Raw genomic sequence first — 17560 nt, 5'->3', positions numbered from 1 at the left:
GGAAGTGCAGCTAAATCTAGTTGACACCAATACCATTCAGTGTACCTTTCCATGCATTTTTCTCCTCGAAAACTACCCTTGCTTCTACCACATCTATACATCACTTCATTTGCTGTTGTTCTATTTGTCACTTCTTTCTTTCTCAGAATCTCACCAACTTCCATCTAACCACAGCTTCCTCAGTCTTCCATTTTATCTTGACCCATTTACTCTTTCCTCATATATCATTTTACAATATGATCCTTATTCGTTCTCTTTAATGATCAAACTGTCTCAGCGTATATTTCTTTTTTATTCAATCCACATGCATTCAGCATCCATATACAGTATTCATGACTTTACCTCTTCTTGTTTCACCATACAACATTATTCAATGTTTATGTTTTTCCTGACATTCAGCTCTAACTTCCAAATAACCAAGTGGGCAGAAGCACGTTCTAATATATAGCCATTTCCATTTCTTTTGACAAACTTCATTCCTAGCCACATTATTACCTTTTATTTTTGCACATGTAAACTAGTCACATAAATTCATCTACCTTTTCCTCATCTATGTATAACTTGTAATCATTCACTCCTTCTTCCTTGTCAAACACAGCTACTTTGGCCTTTGATACATTAATTTTAGATCCATTATCCTCATTGCATCATACAATCTATCCAACATTCACTGCAAATCTGGTTGACTGGTTCTCAGCCAACAACATGACATTATCTGCATAAAAATGTACGTGTATTTTCACATTCCCAAGCAACACATCTCTAGAGTAACCACAAATATTCCTTACACAATTACCCATAAATGCATTAAACAACCAAGGGGACGTTACAGATCTTTTTCTTATTCCCTGCTCAGCGCTGAACCATTTGGTAAGTATTCCATTTATTCTTGTGCGTATTTTATTTTCTTCATATATACTGCTCTTATAAAGATTCAGCAACAATCTTCAATTCCATACTCAGACATAACATTCCACAATTCAAAGTTGTTTATCATACATTTTTCTAAATCAACAGATCTATAGTAAACTTTCTTTCTTATAGTCTTATATGTCTCAATGACTTGATGAGTAGCAAAATTCTACCTCACACACCCACTGCTGCACTGCACTTCCCAAATTTTCCTTGTCACCTTTCTATCATAATTCTATCAAACACCTTCCTGGATACATTTAACAAACCAGTTCCTCTCTAGTTGTTGCAGTCGTTCTTGCTACCTTTCTTTTCATGCAGGGGAACAATAACAAACATTCTTCCATTCATCAGGTACTGATGCGGCCTTCACACATACATTCTAAACAAGTATCTTTCGATCTTGACTGTTCCTTGCTCTCTTTTGGCTACACTCTTAGTAATTACCTTTCTCTCACCCTCATTTTTGCAGTAATATTCTCTTATATGGATTTTTTTCATGATCCACAGCCTCTTTTACTTCATCTTTCCGCCCAGGATGCTTTTTCAGAGTTTCCATTAGTGTAACTGCACACACTTATGTGGCCCTCTGTAAGATAATTCTTTTCACACTGTTCCAAGCAGCTTCCCCACCCACTTTCCATTCATTTTGTTGGGAAATTAATCCATGTTCCATTACTTTTTATATAGGACTCATACTTCCTTTCCTACAGTTCCACTTTCACTTCTTTCCTTTTCTTCCATGCCCATTTTCCCCCAATATCCACTACCAAAATGTCCCATATTCAAAACCCTTCATCATTCTTGTATCCTTCAGTTATTCTCTCAGTCATTCATCATAAACAATCTAATACATCATGCACTTAGATTTATGTTCATTCCTTTGCCATGTGTGTACATGAATAGATTTATGCTTACACTATAAGCATATATTCACAGGTCGCCATTCTCATTTATTCTTGGGTTGATGAATAGTCAAATCATTTTTCTGTACTGTCTGGACTCATTCCCACCCATCCATTCATATCACCTAACAGAACAATATTTTCTCCTGAACTGCACTCATTCAGAAACTCATCTCTAACTCTTCCATGATCATCATTCACTGGAGTGTAACACACAGGTATAACCAATCTGTGGATTCCTACTTTCAAATAAACTCACAACAACTTAATGATACCAATTCATATTTTATGACACATTTTAACCCTTTCATAATTCAACCTACACTCACTTCCCTGCACGAATCATCCACTTCACTACTCCACAAAATTATCACCTTTGTTCAGATTTTATTACATTTATTTATGTATTAAATTCTTCCCCTTTCTCTTAGTTTCACAGACACATACCTGTTTTTCTTTCTTTTGTTTCATTCGTTCTTTCATGCCCTTTAACATTCACTGCTCTTACATTCCAAACTGCAATTTTCCATATGCCATGATCATCACCTCATGGACCTGTTGACCAAAGCCATGATACATGGTGGACCAATTAGCTTTGGTCAGTCAAGGTCTTCACATAATGCTTTTTAACTAGATTACCTGCCTTAGTCCTATCTGTGCCACATACAACATCCTCTGTTAGTGGTAAGGCCAGTGCCAGTTAGTTTTGGTACATTTTGGCCCGTACGTGTAACAACAGCCCAATATTACTCCAAACACGCTCCTGGTATTCTATGCAAAATAGGATCTCTAATCTCTAGACTACCTTGCAAGCCAACATTCTGTTGCCCACATCCCACCAACTTGGGGATACATGCAGTGTACTGACACACCTGCAGAAGTTTGTTAACTATTTAAAAACTGTGGCAACAACTGACATTTGAGCATCAATGTGTTCAACTGTGATGGGAACACTGGAAAGTGAACATGCAGCAGTAGCTTCGCCCTGGGACAGATCCCCAAGCTCTGTTCTTCACTATGGGAAGACAATCTGGAGTTTGCAAGTTCATCACAGCAAAAGAAAAATAATGCAGGTACTATGAGAGAGGGGGAGGCAATAGGGTCCCCCTCCAGAGCTAATCACAACTGAGGTGAGGGGGAGATGGTTCTGCCACCAGAAATCAAGTAAAATGAACTCAGAAGAAGCAACAGTTCAGGGTCTCCTCCCCACAGCTGGGCTTCAGGCATATTTCTCCCCAGAGTCACAAGCTCTGAACAGCCCTCCCACCTGACAATGATGAAGCAGTGCATCCCCGTGCACCAGGTCCTACACACGCGTTCCTTCTTTGCCCTTCTTGTACCCTTTTCTAAACCTGGCCCCAGTTCAGTGGGTCAGCTGGTGCAGGGCAAACAACGGAACTCAAGCCCACCCCCCTCACTCGGCCTGGAAGGGAGGAGGAGACATGCACGGAGGGAGGAGCCAGCAGCCTGGCACCGTGCCAGTCTGGAGCTGCGAAGCACGCAATGAAGGGAGGGGGACTGGCAGTGGCAGACATGGAAAACCTGCGGGAGGGGCCGCTGCACTGGGGGGAGCACACCCAGAAGGCCCCTGCCCCCCTCACGTATCTGTTCTGCTAGGGAAAAACTCAGCCTGGCAGCGACCCCCCCTCCGCTTGCCCTTCACCGGCAGCACTGCAAAGCTTTCAAGGACACAGCTGCGCCCTCCCCCCGCACCGAACAGTGACAGCCAGCGCCTCCCCCCGCCTCCGAACATGCACCAAGCAACGAAGCCTCCCGCACTGGACAGGCCGCTCAAGCGAGGGGGGGTGAATGCAAAGTGCCTGGAAAACAAGCGCCTGCTCTCTGTGAATCATTTCCGCCGCCCCATTTTACAAACGGGGCGGGGGGGACTAAGCCGACGGAGGGTGGCAGAAGAGGCTGGATAATTGCACTAGCCCCCGCCCTCCCCCGTGCCCGGTCCCAGCTACAGGTGTGCGCGCGGAAAGGCGAGAAGCAGGGCGATGCCCCCAACGCCCAGCCGTGCCCTGGAGCCTCCGAAGAATCCCTCCCGCGCGCCCCATAAAATCTCTCCTTGCCTGTTCCGCTTCCCTAAAACCTTATCCTGATCGCGCAACGCCTCTCCTCGCGCGGGGATTAACGGGGGGGGTGACACGGGGCCCCCCTCGGTCATGCCAGGCTGCCATTTTTGCCGCTTCGCCCTCCTCCGTTCGCAAGAGAGCGCAAAAGCATTCCGCTTTGCAGGAGAATTTCCTACAGGGGAGGGGGAATGGAAAACCCCGACAGCTTCCCCCACCCCAATCTTTGCGCGTGTCTCTTTTGTGCTTGCAAAATCCCGATGCATCTTTGCTAAATAAATAAATAAATAACACTGTACAGCACGCTCGGGTGAGACACGTCTGCAAAAATGAAAAATAATAATAAAAGCTCCCCCCCCACGCGCATGTATATTTACAGACGGACGCACACACACACACACACACACACACGCAAACATTGCAAAGCATGCCTGCACAAACGCGCTTGGGGGCAGCACAGTCGCACTCTTCCCCCCACGCCAAGCTGCTTTCCTCTCCCCCCTAAAGGTACGTGAAGTTCAAGTTCGCCGAAATCCGGGGGGGGGGGAGTGCTTAAGGCTGGGCCAATCCTAACGGGGGAGGGGTCACCCCCTGTCATCTCGCTCCCTCTGCTTTTCCCGTTCTGGTGCCAGGAGTGAGTCCCTTAAACTTGAAGGGGGGAGAGAAGCTGAAGCCGTGGCAGCAGCCCCCCCGGTTAAGAAAGGAGCGCTTGAAATTTCCGTGCATGAAGTCAAATGCAACAAGCGCCCGGTAGGGGAGGATTGCTGCTGCAATTTTGGTATGCCTGTAAAATGCAAGCGGGGGGGGGGGAAGAGGGCATCCGCCAGCCTCTCTGCACCAGCCTCGCATGTCAAAGCAGATTACCCTCCCCGGGGCGGAAATGCGGGAGGGTCTGGCCCTGGCATCGATGACCCTCCCTCCGTGCAAAGTGTCAACTGCACCCCCGGCCTTTTCGGGGTTTTACCTTGAACCCCGGTGTTCCTGCTGCAGCTGCTGCTTCCTTCCCGGGAGGGGGGAATCCTCCTCCTCCTCCTTCTTCCGCGCTCCTTGCCTTGCCCAGCCTGTGGAGGAGGCCTCGCCCGCCGTCTCCACTGCAGCAAGAATCGGATCCGACCGGCTCGGATCGGACGCACTCGGCCCGCAGGGCCACGGGAGAACGAGAGAGGGAGCTCGGGAGTACCCGCTGCGCGGCAGGCAGATAGGCCAGCCAGCTGGCCGGCCCGGTCCTAGCGCTAGCAGGTCTCTCACTGGTTGCCCTGTTGCCAGAGGACGTGCTGAGGCCCTGAGCAAAGCTTTCGTTCCTACAAGGCCCGCTTTTGCACTGCCCCGAGACTCCCCGCCAGTTGCGGCGTATCCTAAGGGCTGCTGGCCGTGCTGAGATCCACGAGCTCTTACTGACTGGTGGGCAGAAGAGGACTGTCATCCCAGCAAAGGTGCTAAAAGAATTGCTCATAAATGAGCCTTTTGAAAACACAGGTCCTTTCTTTCTTCCAAATCTGTTGCTACATGGTTAGTCTGTTGTCAAGCTGCCAAACACACACTTGAAATTAGGGGAAAGACCACTTTTTAGTTACTAATTGATTACCATTCGCTTCCAAGAAATGCCCTAGTGGATACCCACCCTTCCTTATTGTTCACGGTTCACTAGAAATGCCAGTCAAGATCTTGCTCCAGCTTTTCATTTTGTTTGCTTTGCACACAACAAACATGGCAGTTTTTGCTGCTAGGGATGTGGCATGGAGTTTCACAGGTTAGAATTTGTGTAGCGCAGTGCTTAAAGCATTTGCCAAGGCCTGGGCAGCTTTAGGAACTGGGTAACCTTGGCCCAGACATTCTCAGCCCAGCCTACCTCCCAGGATTGTTGTGGAAAAAATGGAGGAAAAAGCAGTGTATTCACTACTTTTGCTGCTAGAAAAAAGGCAGGATATTACACACATAGTTGAAAGTGCCTCTTCCACACCCGTACACTGCATGAACACAATTGGTTGCCACAAACCAGGGATTTGGACCTGAAGGGTATGAATTTCTCAAGGGTTCTCGTTTTGGAAATCCAGTGGCTAGCCTGGTTCATACAGAACATTATGCCATATCGTGGTTGGTTGGTTTGTGGCCTCTACAATGCAGCCCCAGCCATTGTGAGTTTTAATCATGCTGTGTGGCTTGGTGTGTTCTTGAATCCAGTCAATGGTGTTTATTCAAGCATCATGTTGCAGCAAACCACCATGGCTTGGCATGACATGTAAACATAGGATCTGGATGTCTCCTCTTTCATCATGCCCACCCTGAACATGGAGGTGATCACATCACTTAAGCATTTGCAGTTCCAAGGGGCTTTGGAGGGTGGAAGGGATGGAGAGAAGCTTCCATGGATATACAGTAGGTGGTCCCGCTAACTAAGAGGCAGCTTCCTGTTCTGTTCTTGCTCACTGCAAAAGTGGCCATCACCTTCAGTTACTTGTTATGAAATCCCTACATAAAAACTAATGAACTGAACCCAGCTAAACTGTTCGACCTGAATGTTCATGCTTGTTTTATTTATATTTTTAATTATATCAATTTATATGGCCACCCATCTTACTATGCAACTTTGAGCAGCTAACCAGAATTAAAATACTATATATATATTAGTATTTATTTATTTATATATATATATATAAAAATAAAAAACATTTCCCAATCAACTAACGCAAAATGGCTCCTAAACGTAATGTGGGCTCAATTACCCTCCTGGCCCCCCTGCCTAGGAAAACAGCCCGGTCTTCAAGGCTTTCTGAAAGGTGAGTTGAGTTGGGGCCGGCTGAATCTCAGGCAATATGGTATTCCAGAGGGCAGGCACAGCTACGGAAAAGGCGCACCTCCTGGGTTCCACTAGATGACAATCCCTAATAGATGGGACCCAGAGCATGCCCCTCCTGCCCAACCTAAAGGGATGGGTAGAAACCATGGGAGTATGGTGGTCCCTCAACTACCCTGGCCCCATTCACTCCTATCCCAAAATGCAGGCTTTTCTATCAACATTTTGCCAAACTACTGCAGCACAGCCTTTGAGATTGGTTTTGAAACTGCAGTTGGTCCAAACTGCAGCAGCCCAGCTGGTAACTCGCATAAATAAATCGAGCAGTAAATCAAGAGTGCTTCAGCCTCTCCACTGTTTATCAGCAAGTTTCCTGATCCAAGTGCTGATGTTAACTGTATATGTATTCACTAAGAATCAATACTGACTTAATGGCAGATAATCAGTTTGTTAGGTTAACCTCCACCTTCTTTCTAGGAGTTCAGGTGGTGTGCATAGCATTCCCATTTTCCCCTACAACTATATTTGAATGAGAGATAGGCTGAACTGAGAGACAATAAAAGGCCCAAAATTATTCAGGGAGCATCCAAGGCTCTCTAGAAATGTTTCCCCAAGAAGAAAAATAGTGTTCTGTGCATCCGTAGAGGAGAGAGTACTTTGGAAGCACTTTTCCAGGGGGTACAAGTAGTCCTCATTTAGCAACCATAATTGGCACCAGCAACTTGGTTGTTAACTGAAGCAATCGCTAAGAAACTGCGACTGTGCTTGCAATCTCACTTTAGCTTTCCTTTGCTTTACAAACGTGCAAAAGTCATAAATGCAAGGATTGGTCGCAAAGTTACTTTTTCATTACCATCATAATTGTGAACAGTTGCTGTACGAGGCAGCTGCTAAATGAGGACTACCTGTACATAGGTGCAAGAGCATCCCCACCAACCAGTGGGGGGAATGAGATGAGGGTTACACTGCAGTGAATGCATCTACATTGTTCTCTGGGCCATTCAGCTTCTCTGCTCTTGTGGAGTCCCCAAGAGGGTTCAGAGTCCATCTATAGGGAACCTCAATGGGCTTATCCCCAAACCCCTATTCCATGGAGGCTGGCAAGGTGAATCGCCTTTTAGGAATTGGAAGGAACAGTTTTCACCTCTTTCACTCTTGGTGTGGTTGTAGAGGAAAGAGAGAAGGGCCTTGAGAGACAGGAGGAAGGACTGCTGCAAAAGCAACGGTTAGATAAAAGAAACCTGGGTCCAGGGCAGGAATGTAATATATGTAAACATCTTAGACAAGCCCCTCCCTAGTGCGCATGAATGTAAGGTGGGGAAGTGCATTCAGACTTGAAAGATTCTGTTACTGTGACTTTATAGTAAAAGTACTATTGGTCTACATGACTTTGGTTTCCTAGTCTAGTCTACCTTGAAGGGCTGACAGTCGTGCCCCCAGAGTCCCTCCCAAAATTGCTGCTGAATTTGTATTTTTTCTAATGTGACCACATTCCTATTAGATTCATAGGAAGCAATCTTATGCACTGTACTTGATTACTCAATGTTAATACTGAAACTGATTTTTTTTCAGGGGGTGTCCCTGCTCGCCTGTTCCTTTGCACTGGCCTACCTCCTTTTTGGGCTGCATGCTGTCTGAAGGCCCCGCACAGTCCTCAACCTCAAAAAGATTGTGTGAAGCACTGGGTGAGCTGGTTGGGCTTGTGGGTGGTTTGCCTTGGTTGAACTAGGAGGGCAACATTTCTTTCTTTTTCCAGAACACACTCTCAGGGGGCTTCTTAAAAGCTAGACCATAATGATTCTTCTTCCAGAAATAGTGCTTGCCAAATGGGTCACGCTGTGAAAGAGAGGACTGGAGGGTTTTCCGGAAGGGTTGTTGAATGTGGCAGGGGGCCAGGGATGGGATCATGAGGCCCAGCCCTCAATGTCTCTCAGACCATTTCCTCAATAATGATTTATAACTCCCTCTAAACGCCATGCCAACACTACAATAACTAAGACAGGCATTATTTTGTTGCAACAATGGCTGGGTGACATTATCGGTCACTCTTAAGTCACCAGTGAGGAAATGGCCTCACTTGGATTTTCAAAATTTGACCATGGTGGCTACATATGCATTGAGGGGTGTGGTGCACACACACACACACACACACACACACACGCACTTGCAGAGCATCGGAGGGAAACTTGGCAACTGGAATTGGAGTGCTGTTAGCCCCAGCCAGGTAAAGGAAGAGGCTGCCTGAGGAGCCTCTGAAACACCATAATGCTCTCCCACATCAGCAAAGACAATGATGGGGTTAAGTCAGGCGTCATAACCGAAAAACAAGCAGTGGTGAGCTCCAGGCCGGCTGGCCTGCCTGCCTGCCTGCCTGCCTTCCTTCCTTCCTTCCTTCCTTCCTTCCTTCCTTCCTTCCTTCCTTCCTTCCTTCCTTCCTTCCTTCCTTCCTTCCTTCCTTCCTTCCTTCCTTCCTTCCCTCCCTCCCTCCCTCCCTCCCTCCCTCGTGGGAAGTGATGAGGGATCCACACTTGGAGTTGGTGGAGAGAGGTAGGAAGATAGCAGAAAAGGGGAAGAGTCCCCTTCCCTTTCCCTGATCCTCACTGCTTGGACAGCAACAGCAGAAACGGCCACCCCTGCCTTTCTGTAAGGGCAGCAATTTTGCTGGCCTTGTTTTTGAATAAGGCAAAAGGGCCATTATGGGGGCAAGAGTTTTCTACACTCCTCCCATCTCAAGGATAGGAGGAAAGCACATTGCATGGGGAAGAACCTAAGGGTAGAAGGGTCTTCAGGCCATCAAGTCTTGTCCCTTGCTCAGTCCAGGAATCCATATGAAAATTAACCTGGTGGATAGCTGTCCAGCTTCTCCATGAACACATCCAGTGAAGGGGAGCCCACCCACTCTCTGCCTAATTTGTTTGTTTATTTATATGATTTATATGACTTTCTATCTTGCTTCTACTATTCTGGGTGGTTAACAGTAATTAAAACCATAATGATCAAACTCCCCAAATCAGATAACGATAACTTCAATAGTAACATTAATTCAAAGCAGTCGAGGTCCTGAAAAAATTTATATCCTTCAACTATACAACCATACAACTGTATAATCAGCTTCAGCTAATATCCCGGCACAACACTTGAGGAAATAACCATGTTCTTAAAGCTTTTTAGAACACCAACAGGGTCAGGGGCCATCCGAATCCTGGATATCAAACTGCTTTTACTGGGAAAAGTTGTTAATCCAGTTAGAACAGCGTGTCGTATGAACTCAGTCAGTGAGATGAGAAAGAGAAAATGACTTGACATATCTAAATTAAGGTTGACTTCTCAAAGCTGGCTTTCTCCAACACATTTCTCAGATGATTTAGTCCTGCCGGCTCTGTTGCTAGTGATAAAATTTCTTCTGCCTACATAATTCTTCAGATGACTCTCCACCAAAGTTTGCAAATATCTGTTTGTGGGCTGCTTGTTCCTTGCTGCTCTGCTTTGAGATCCCCACATGCTCAATTCAGTGACTAATAATGATCCCGCTTAGATAACACTTATCATTTGCTAACTAAATAACCCAATTATTTGCTGACACACACCTCCTCCGCCCCCCACTCCATCCTGATGAGTCATTCACTTCTCCTGAAAGCACCCACCACCAGTAGCAACCACCTCTTGTCACTGTAGTTGCCATCCTTAAGGCTTCCAAGAGAAGTGAAGCCCAGAACAGTTGGCAGAGAATGTGTGCTTTCTGGGTAGGGGCCGAGGCTGGAGGTTGCTTGGTTGATGACAACCTTTACCGTAAAGATACATGAAGGGTTATTCTAATGAAGGTGGCTTGTAGAATTTGGGTTGGCTTTATTTACAGTTTGTGACTTGACTCACTTGCTTGACTCCACTTGGGTTACTTTCCACAGATCAGCATTGCTAATATAATTCTGCAGATCAGCTGCTGTCAGCTGGCAGCTGTTCCCAAATGCCTTAGGAAGCAGCAGAAGATGCAAGAGTACATTTTACTGATAACATGTCCCTTCACCATTCCAGGAATCAGGATGATAGGCTGGAAAAGACATTGTTCTATCCCAACTGACTTGTCTTATGTTGACTGTATATCTGATGAACTTTTGCTTGTTGTTTTATTAAGACTGGAACCAGTGTCCCAGCCATTTAAGGGATAACCTCCATTAGACAGCCTACCTGCCCTTTCCCTAATCTGATCCTGTTTTACTGTCTGTTGACTTCTCTTGGAGGGGAAATCAGTTGTTCATTCAAGGCAAATATCTGAAAATTATGCTGCCCAGCACCTGCTTTGGGAGGTGATCTTGAGGTTGGACATCCTAGGTCTGCCTTATGCAACTATAATGTATGGTGGGTTTCAAAGTTCTACATCAAAGATCTCAAATCTGCTTTTGAGACTATACACATATATTTTACACATTTTGAGACTATAGTTCCCATCCTCAGACACCATAGCTGAATGGTCTAGGAGAACATCATTGGGAGACAACTTGAGGGACTTGCTAAAGGCTGAAAGCTCAAAAGTCTGACTCCCACATTCCCAATGTGATGCATGGGAACAGTAATTGGCCTGCTGAATGTTACTTGGCACCTACCAGGCTCTCTGCCATCTATATGACTACACAGAGCCCAGAATGTAGACATGAAGAAGATGAGCTGCTCCAGAAGCATCCTGTGGAAATGGTTGCCCAAGTTTAACCACCTCAGAACAAACTGGAAGAGGAGTCCAGCTGCATCACACAAACCTATCCTCAGATTTGGAAGCCTTTGTCCCTCAGGCAGTCTCTTCAACATCTGCTCAGAAGAAAAACTTGAATTGTCCCTTATTTCCAGGGATAAATCTTGGCTGAGTTGAGCCTTGTCACAAATTCTTTATGTCCTACTGGGGTTGGCCTACCATTTAAGAGTAAGGTTTATTTTGGATTTCTTGAAAATGCTCTGGTTGTTTTCTCGATTATTTAATTCGCTGCTTATTGTGTGTTTATTCTCAGGGATGGGGGAGAAATATGTGAGGATTTTCTGCCTAGGGTGCCAAAATAATTTGGCTGACTTTGGACACTATGTTTTAGGTGCCTGAGGGTGGTGGGAGAAAGGCCTGTTTGGTTCCATGCCTCAGGAAGCAAAATAACTTGAATCCATCTTGGGAGATAATAGAGCCGGCCTTGCACAACATGATGGACTAAGACCTATGTCCCACCTGGTAGGAAGATGCAAAACAGAACTCTGTAGGGGTGTGATGGATGGGAGCTAAAGTGGCCAGAGGGACATTACTCCATTACTAAGAAAGGCCAGGGAGTTGGTTAACTTCCCACCCATCATCATCATCAACATCATCACAACACTGCCCTGGTCAATTATTTGGAAAACACAACTGACTAGATGGAATTCCTTTAGTTTCTCAAAAAAATGAGGCTGTCTAGATCTAAAATTAACTCTCTTGGATTTACTTAGCTGGATCAGCTGGCCACCTTAGAGTATTTATGTGACATGCTAACCCACCATGTTGACCCAGTTAACTGTGTCACGCGAACAGGGCAAGAGCTTCGAAGAGCTTTTGGAAATTTATGTTGAGGTTCCATAGATAAAACTGGAACAGCAGATCAAAACATTTCTTCCATTCATAATCAAGTCACTTCTGCACATTCTTTATACCGTGAGTGCTCTTGAACACCATTTCAGTGAATCTTCTACAGTATACCATTCTGCCGAATTGTTCTTGAAATTAACTTGTCAGTTTTGGGGGGGAATGACTCTCTTTTTTAATTTTTAATTCATCTGATGCCCTGCAGAAGAACTAAGGGCTACTGCCTTTGACAAATCAAATGTTTGAAGACTAAAAACCTAAGTAGAGCTGGAACTCATGTTCAGCATATCTTTTCAATAACTGGGTTTGTACATTGTGCCAAGCCATGATTATTGTACATTAAAATGTTTTATTCACTAAACTACAGTTGGCTGAATTCAACATACAGAGCCATAAACTGTGGCTTACAAACCACATTAGCTGGGTTCCCCCAATATACTAAACTAAATCTAATAAACAATATTATAGTTTTGTGCAATGTGGCAGTGCTCAAGGCTAGAATAAAGAAAGTAGACACAAAATGTTTATGAGCGAGTCGAAAGTACATATGCTAAGTATGGCTGTCTTAAAATAGTGAGCCCACATTCCTTTTATTTTTTAGAAAAGCAGCTTCTGAAAGAGGTGAAATTTGGCAGACAGGCACAAAAGAAGAGTTTCCCAGGTTCCTTTTCTTACATAAAAAAGATGTAGGAGGCTTTATGACGCATGCTATCCCATAATACATTGTTCATCTTTAAGAATCTGCCAAAAGTCCCCAGTAATGGGGAAGGAAGATCTCCTGAGCAGCAAATGCCTTCATGAGCCTCTGTGCCTCTACCTGATAAATTAAATATTGAGCTTTGGTGGGACTTGAATGTAACTTTTACTGCAGTTGGGCACAGATTGACAATTTCTTGATCAGAACCTGGGTGTATCATAAATGTAGGTAATAAACAATACCTGGGTCCTATCAGTGTGTTTCTATTCAATTCACACTCCTGTATGCATGTTTTTTAAGATCTCAGAAGGAAGCATTCCTAGACTCATTAGTGGGATATCTACAGTACACTAGACTAGGCAAAAATGTGTTTGAAAAGATCATGTTTTAGCCTCATAAGGGAACTCAACCTTGTCTTAACATGTTGTGTTGAACCATGATATTATTTATTGTTTGGGCATAACATGTGAACCCAATCTCCTTGATTCAAATGCCATAGGTAGGCTCCTTTGTTTCTTTCCTGAAAAATCAACTGGAACTTGTATCCATGTGGAAAATATGGCCACATGAATAAACCGTATGTAAGTTACTACATTCTATAGCAACCTTTCAAAAAATCCCATCTTCCCTGGCCCCAGCTCCCCAGAACAACTTCTCGGCTACTGCTTCCCCGAGGCTCTAATATTACCTGCTGATTTTGTCTGAATAACCCCATTGCGTTCCTAGGTCATCAATCATTAATGCATAAGGCCAAGAGGAAGGTCCCTGAGTGGGAAAGGGAGGTGGGCAGGTCATCTTCACAGCTTGGAACTGAAGGAAGATTTCATTTTATGATGATGGATGGGAGCCAAGGAACAGATACAGCCACTTCAGGCCATTAAATGGGATAGACAAGCCAGAGGCCCATTAGCTCTGCCCTGGGTCACCAGTCCAGGAGATTTCCCCAGCTCAACATCACAGAGGAGAGAATGGTGACCACAGAAAGGGCCCCTGGTGGCCACTGCTGAGCCTTCAAGGACTCATGTTGAGGCTCCTGCAAAATCATTGTATGGCAGATAGGGCCACTGCATGTTTCTCTTCAAGATGGTAGAATGGATAGGGGTACTGGCTTCTTCCATTTATATATTATTTGTCTTTTATAAAATAGCCCAAGACTTTCAGTTCAATAACTTATCTACAGTAACTAAATATATAAACTGTCTTCAGTCTTGGGGTCTGTTTTACTTAGGAAAAAGTCTTATTCTCCCAGCTAACTACTGCATCTGTTCTTTGTTGGTTCTTCCAAACCACATAAGCTATTAATTCCTCCTTATTTTGTTCACTGAATAAGCTCACATTTCACCACAGATATCCCAGACTGGCTTTATTTCATCAATATCAGAATAGCTATGTTGGCAGACCCCTGGTTAAATGAACCATGATTCACTCAATTAACCCAATTGCCTGAATTTGAACAACACAGTTGAGCCACAAGCTAACCACACAGGCTGGGATTGCATAGCACTCTAGGCCAAACTGTGGTTGGCTAGTTTTTGTTTCAATGCAGTATGCAAACTCAGCCAATCAGGAAGAGAAATTAGAGCTCTACCTTGTAGTGTGCTGATATACATGGAGTAGTAAACCTATATAAAATTATTTATGAAATTCGTGAGCTTCTACACATTGCAATGGCATTTATGGGTGATTCTGGATTTGTTAGCAAGGGGCTTGCTGCAATCAGGTGGAGGTGTGACTTCAATGTCCTTAGCAACTACTGCCAAAAAATTTTTGTTGTTGTTGTTCAGTCGTTAAGTCGTGTCCGACTCTTCGTGACCCCATCAACCATACTGCGCCAGGCCTTCCTGTCCTTCACTGCCTCCCTGAGTTTGCTCAGTTTCATGCTCATTGCTTCAGTGATGCTATCTAACCATCTCATCCTCTGCTGTCCTCTTCTCCTTTTGCCTTCAATCTTTCCCAGCATCAGGGTCTTCTCCAAAGAGTCCTCTCTTCGCATTAGGTGACCAAAGTATCTGAGCTTGAGCTTCATTATCGATCCTTCCAATGAGCAATCAGGGTTGATTTCCTTTAAGATTGACTGGTTTGACCTCCTAGCAGTCCAGGGGACTCTTAAGAGTCTTCTCCAGCACCACAGTTCAAAGGCCTCAATTCTTCGGCGCTCAGCCTTCTTGATGGTCCAGCTCTCACAGCCATACATTACTACTGGAAAAACCATAGCTTTGACTATGCGGATCTTTGTCGGCAAGGTGACGTCTCTGCTTTTTAATATGCTATCTAGGTTTGCCATAGCTTTCCTCCCAAGGAGCAACCGTCTTTTAATTTCATGGCTGCAGTTTCCATCTGTGGTGATCTTGGAGCCCAAATAAATGAAGTCTGTTACTGCTTCCATTTCTACCCCTTCTATTTGCCAGGAATTGATGGGTCCAGATGCCATGATCTTAGTTTTTTTAATGTTGAGTTTCAAGCCAGCTTTCGCACTCTCCTCTTTCACCCTCATCAAGAGGCTCTTTAGTTCTTCTTCACTTTCTGCCATTAGGGTGGTATTGTCTGCATATCTGAGGTTATTGTTGATTCTCCCTGCAATCTTAATTCTGGCTTGTGATTCTTCTAGCCTGGCATTTCTCATGATGTACTCTGCATATAGGTTAAATAAGCAGGGTGACAGTATACAGCCTTGTCGTACACCTTTCCCTATTTTGAACCAATCGGTTGTTCCATGACTGGTTCTAACTGTTGCTTCTTGGCCCGCATAGAAATTTCTCAGGAGACAGGTAAGGTGGTCTGGTACTCCCATCTCTTTAAGAATTTGCCACAGTTTGTTGTGATCCACACAATCAAAGGCTTTTGCATACTCAATGAAGCAGAAGTAGATATTTTTCTGGAACTCTCGTGCTTTCTCCATGATCCAGCGAATGTTGGCGATTTGATCTCTAGTTCCTCTGCCTCTTCGAAACCCAGCTTGTACATCTGGTAGTTCTCGGTTCATGTATTGCTGAAGCCTAGCTTGTAGGATTTTGAGCATAACCTTGCTAGCATGCGAAATGAGTGCAATTGTGCGACAGTTTGAGCATTCTTTGGCATTGCCCTTCTTTGGAATTGGAACATAAACTGACCTTTTCCAATCCTGTGGCCACTGTTGCATTTTCCAAACTTGCTGGCATATTGAGTGCAGCACTTTAACACCATCGTCTTTTAGTATTTTAAATAACTCAGGTGGAATACTGTCATCTCCACTAGCTTTGTTGTTAGCAATGCTTCCTAAGGCCCACTTGACTTCACTCTCTAGGATGTCTGGCTCAAGGTCAGTGATCACACCAGCATGGACATCAGGGACATTAAGATCTTTCTTGTATAGTTCTTCTGTGTATTCTTGCCACCTCTTCTTAATCTCTTCTGCTTCTGTTAGGTCCCTGCCTTTTTTGTCCTTTATCATGCCCATCTTTGCACTAAACGTTCCTTTCATATCTCCAATTTTCTTGTAGAGATCTCTAGTCTTCCCCATTCTATTGTTTTCCTCCATTTCTTTGCATTGTTATTTAAGAAGGCCTTCTTATCTCTCCTTGCTATTCTCTGGAAATCTGCATTCAGTTGCTTATATCTTTCCCTTTCACCCTTGCTTTTCGCATTCCTTCTTTCCACAGCTATTTGTAAAGCCTCATCAGACAGCCATTTTGCTTTCTTGCATTTCTTTTTCTTTGGGATGGTTTTAGTTGCTGCCTCCTGTACAATGTTACGGACCTCTGTCCATAGTTCTTCAGGTACTCTGTCTACCAAATCTAATCCTCTAAATCTATTCATCACCTTCACTGTGAACTCACAAGGAATATGATCTAAGTCATACCTGAGTGGTCTAGTGGTTTTCCCTACATTCTTCAATTTAAGCCTAAATTTTGCAGTAAGAAGCTCATGATCTGAGCCACAGTCAGCTCCTGGTCTCGTTTTTGCTGTCTGTATAGAGCTTCTCCATTTTTGGCTGCAAAGTATATAATCAATCTGGTTTCGGTATTGACCATCTGGTGATGTCCATGTGTAGAGTCGTCTCTTGTGTTGTTGGAAAAGAGTGTTTGCTATGACTAGCTTGTTCTCTTGACAGAACTCTATTAGCCTTTGCCCTGCTTCATTTTGTACTCCAAGGCCAAACTTGCCTGTTATTCCGATTACTCCTTGACTTCCTACTTTAGCATTCCAATCCCCTATGATGAAAAGGACATCTTTTTTTGGTGCTAGTTCTAGAAGGTGTTGTAGGTCTTCATAGAAGCAGTCAACTTCAGCTTCTTCCGCATCAGTGGTTGGGGCATAGACTTGGATTACTGTGATATTGAATGGTTTGCCTTGGATCTTGCACTGAGATCATTCTGTCGTTTTTGAGGTTGTACCCCATTACTGCCTTTCCCACTCTCTTATTGACTATGAGTGCAACTCCATTTCTTCTAAGGGTTTCTTGCCCACAGTAGTAGATATAATGGTCACCCGAATTAAATTCACCCATTCCCTTCCATTTCAGTTCGCTGATTCCCAAGATGTCGATGTTCAATCTTGTCATCTCATGTTTGACCACATCCAGCTTGCCTTGGTTCATAGATCTTACAT

The 17560-nt window shown here is 44.5% G+C and overlaps 1 protein-coding gene and 1 long non-coding RNA gene across 4 annotated transcripts in view; one reads left to right on the top strand and one right to left on the bottom strand.

The window, feature by feature from the left end:
• The window catches only part of DNMT3A (DNA methyltransferase 3 alpha), a 148819-nt gene that overhangs the window by 114056 nt on the left and 17203 nt on the right, over positions 1-17560 (bottom strand). Inside the window, exon 1 of one of the 3 annotated variants that reach the window (XM_088152221.1) lies at positions 4857-5048. The exons of 1 other annotated variant lie outside the window; for it this stretch is intronic. The gene's annotated coding sequence lies outside the window, so the exon portion shown is untranslated. Of the gene's footprint in view, positions 1-3892; positions 4043-4856; positions 5049-17560 lie in introns of those variants that run through there. One more of the 3 variants, XM_088152222.1, reaches the window with a different exon arrangement.
• LOC112541874 (uncharacterized) overlaps positions 4202-17560 on the top strand; it is a 28104-nt gene continuing 14745 nt past the window's right edge. The window contains exons 1-2 of the long non-coding RNA XR_015798154.1: positions 4202-4399; positions 8259-8371. This is a non-coding gene — a long non-coding RNA (uncharacterized LOC112541874). The remainder of the gene's footprint in view (positions 4400-8258; positions 8372-17560) is intronic.

This window comes from Python bivittatus, unplaced genomic scaffold, assembly GCF_059951505.1.
Source record: "Python bivittatus isolate LINGU-HERP-01145 unplaced genomic scaffold, Pbiv_v1 ctg000690_np1212, whole genome shotgun sequence".
Taxonomy (NCBI): domain Eukaryota; kingdom Metazoa; phylum Chordata; class Lepidosauria; order Squamata; family Pythonidae; genus Python; species Python bivittatus.
This window is presented reverse-complemented; position numbering and strand designations above follow the sequence as displayed.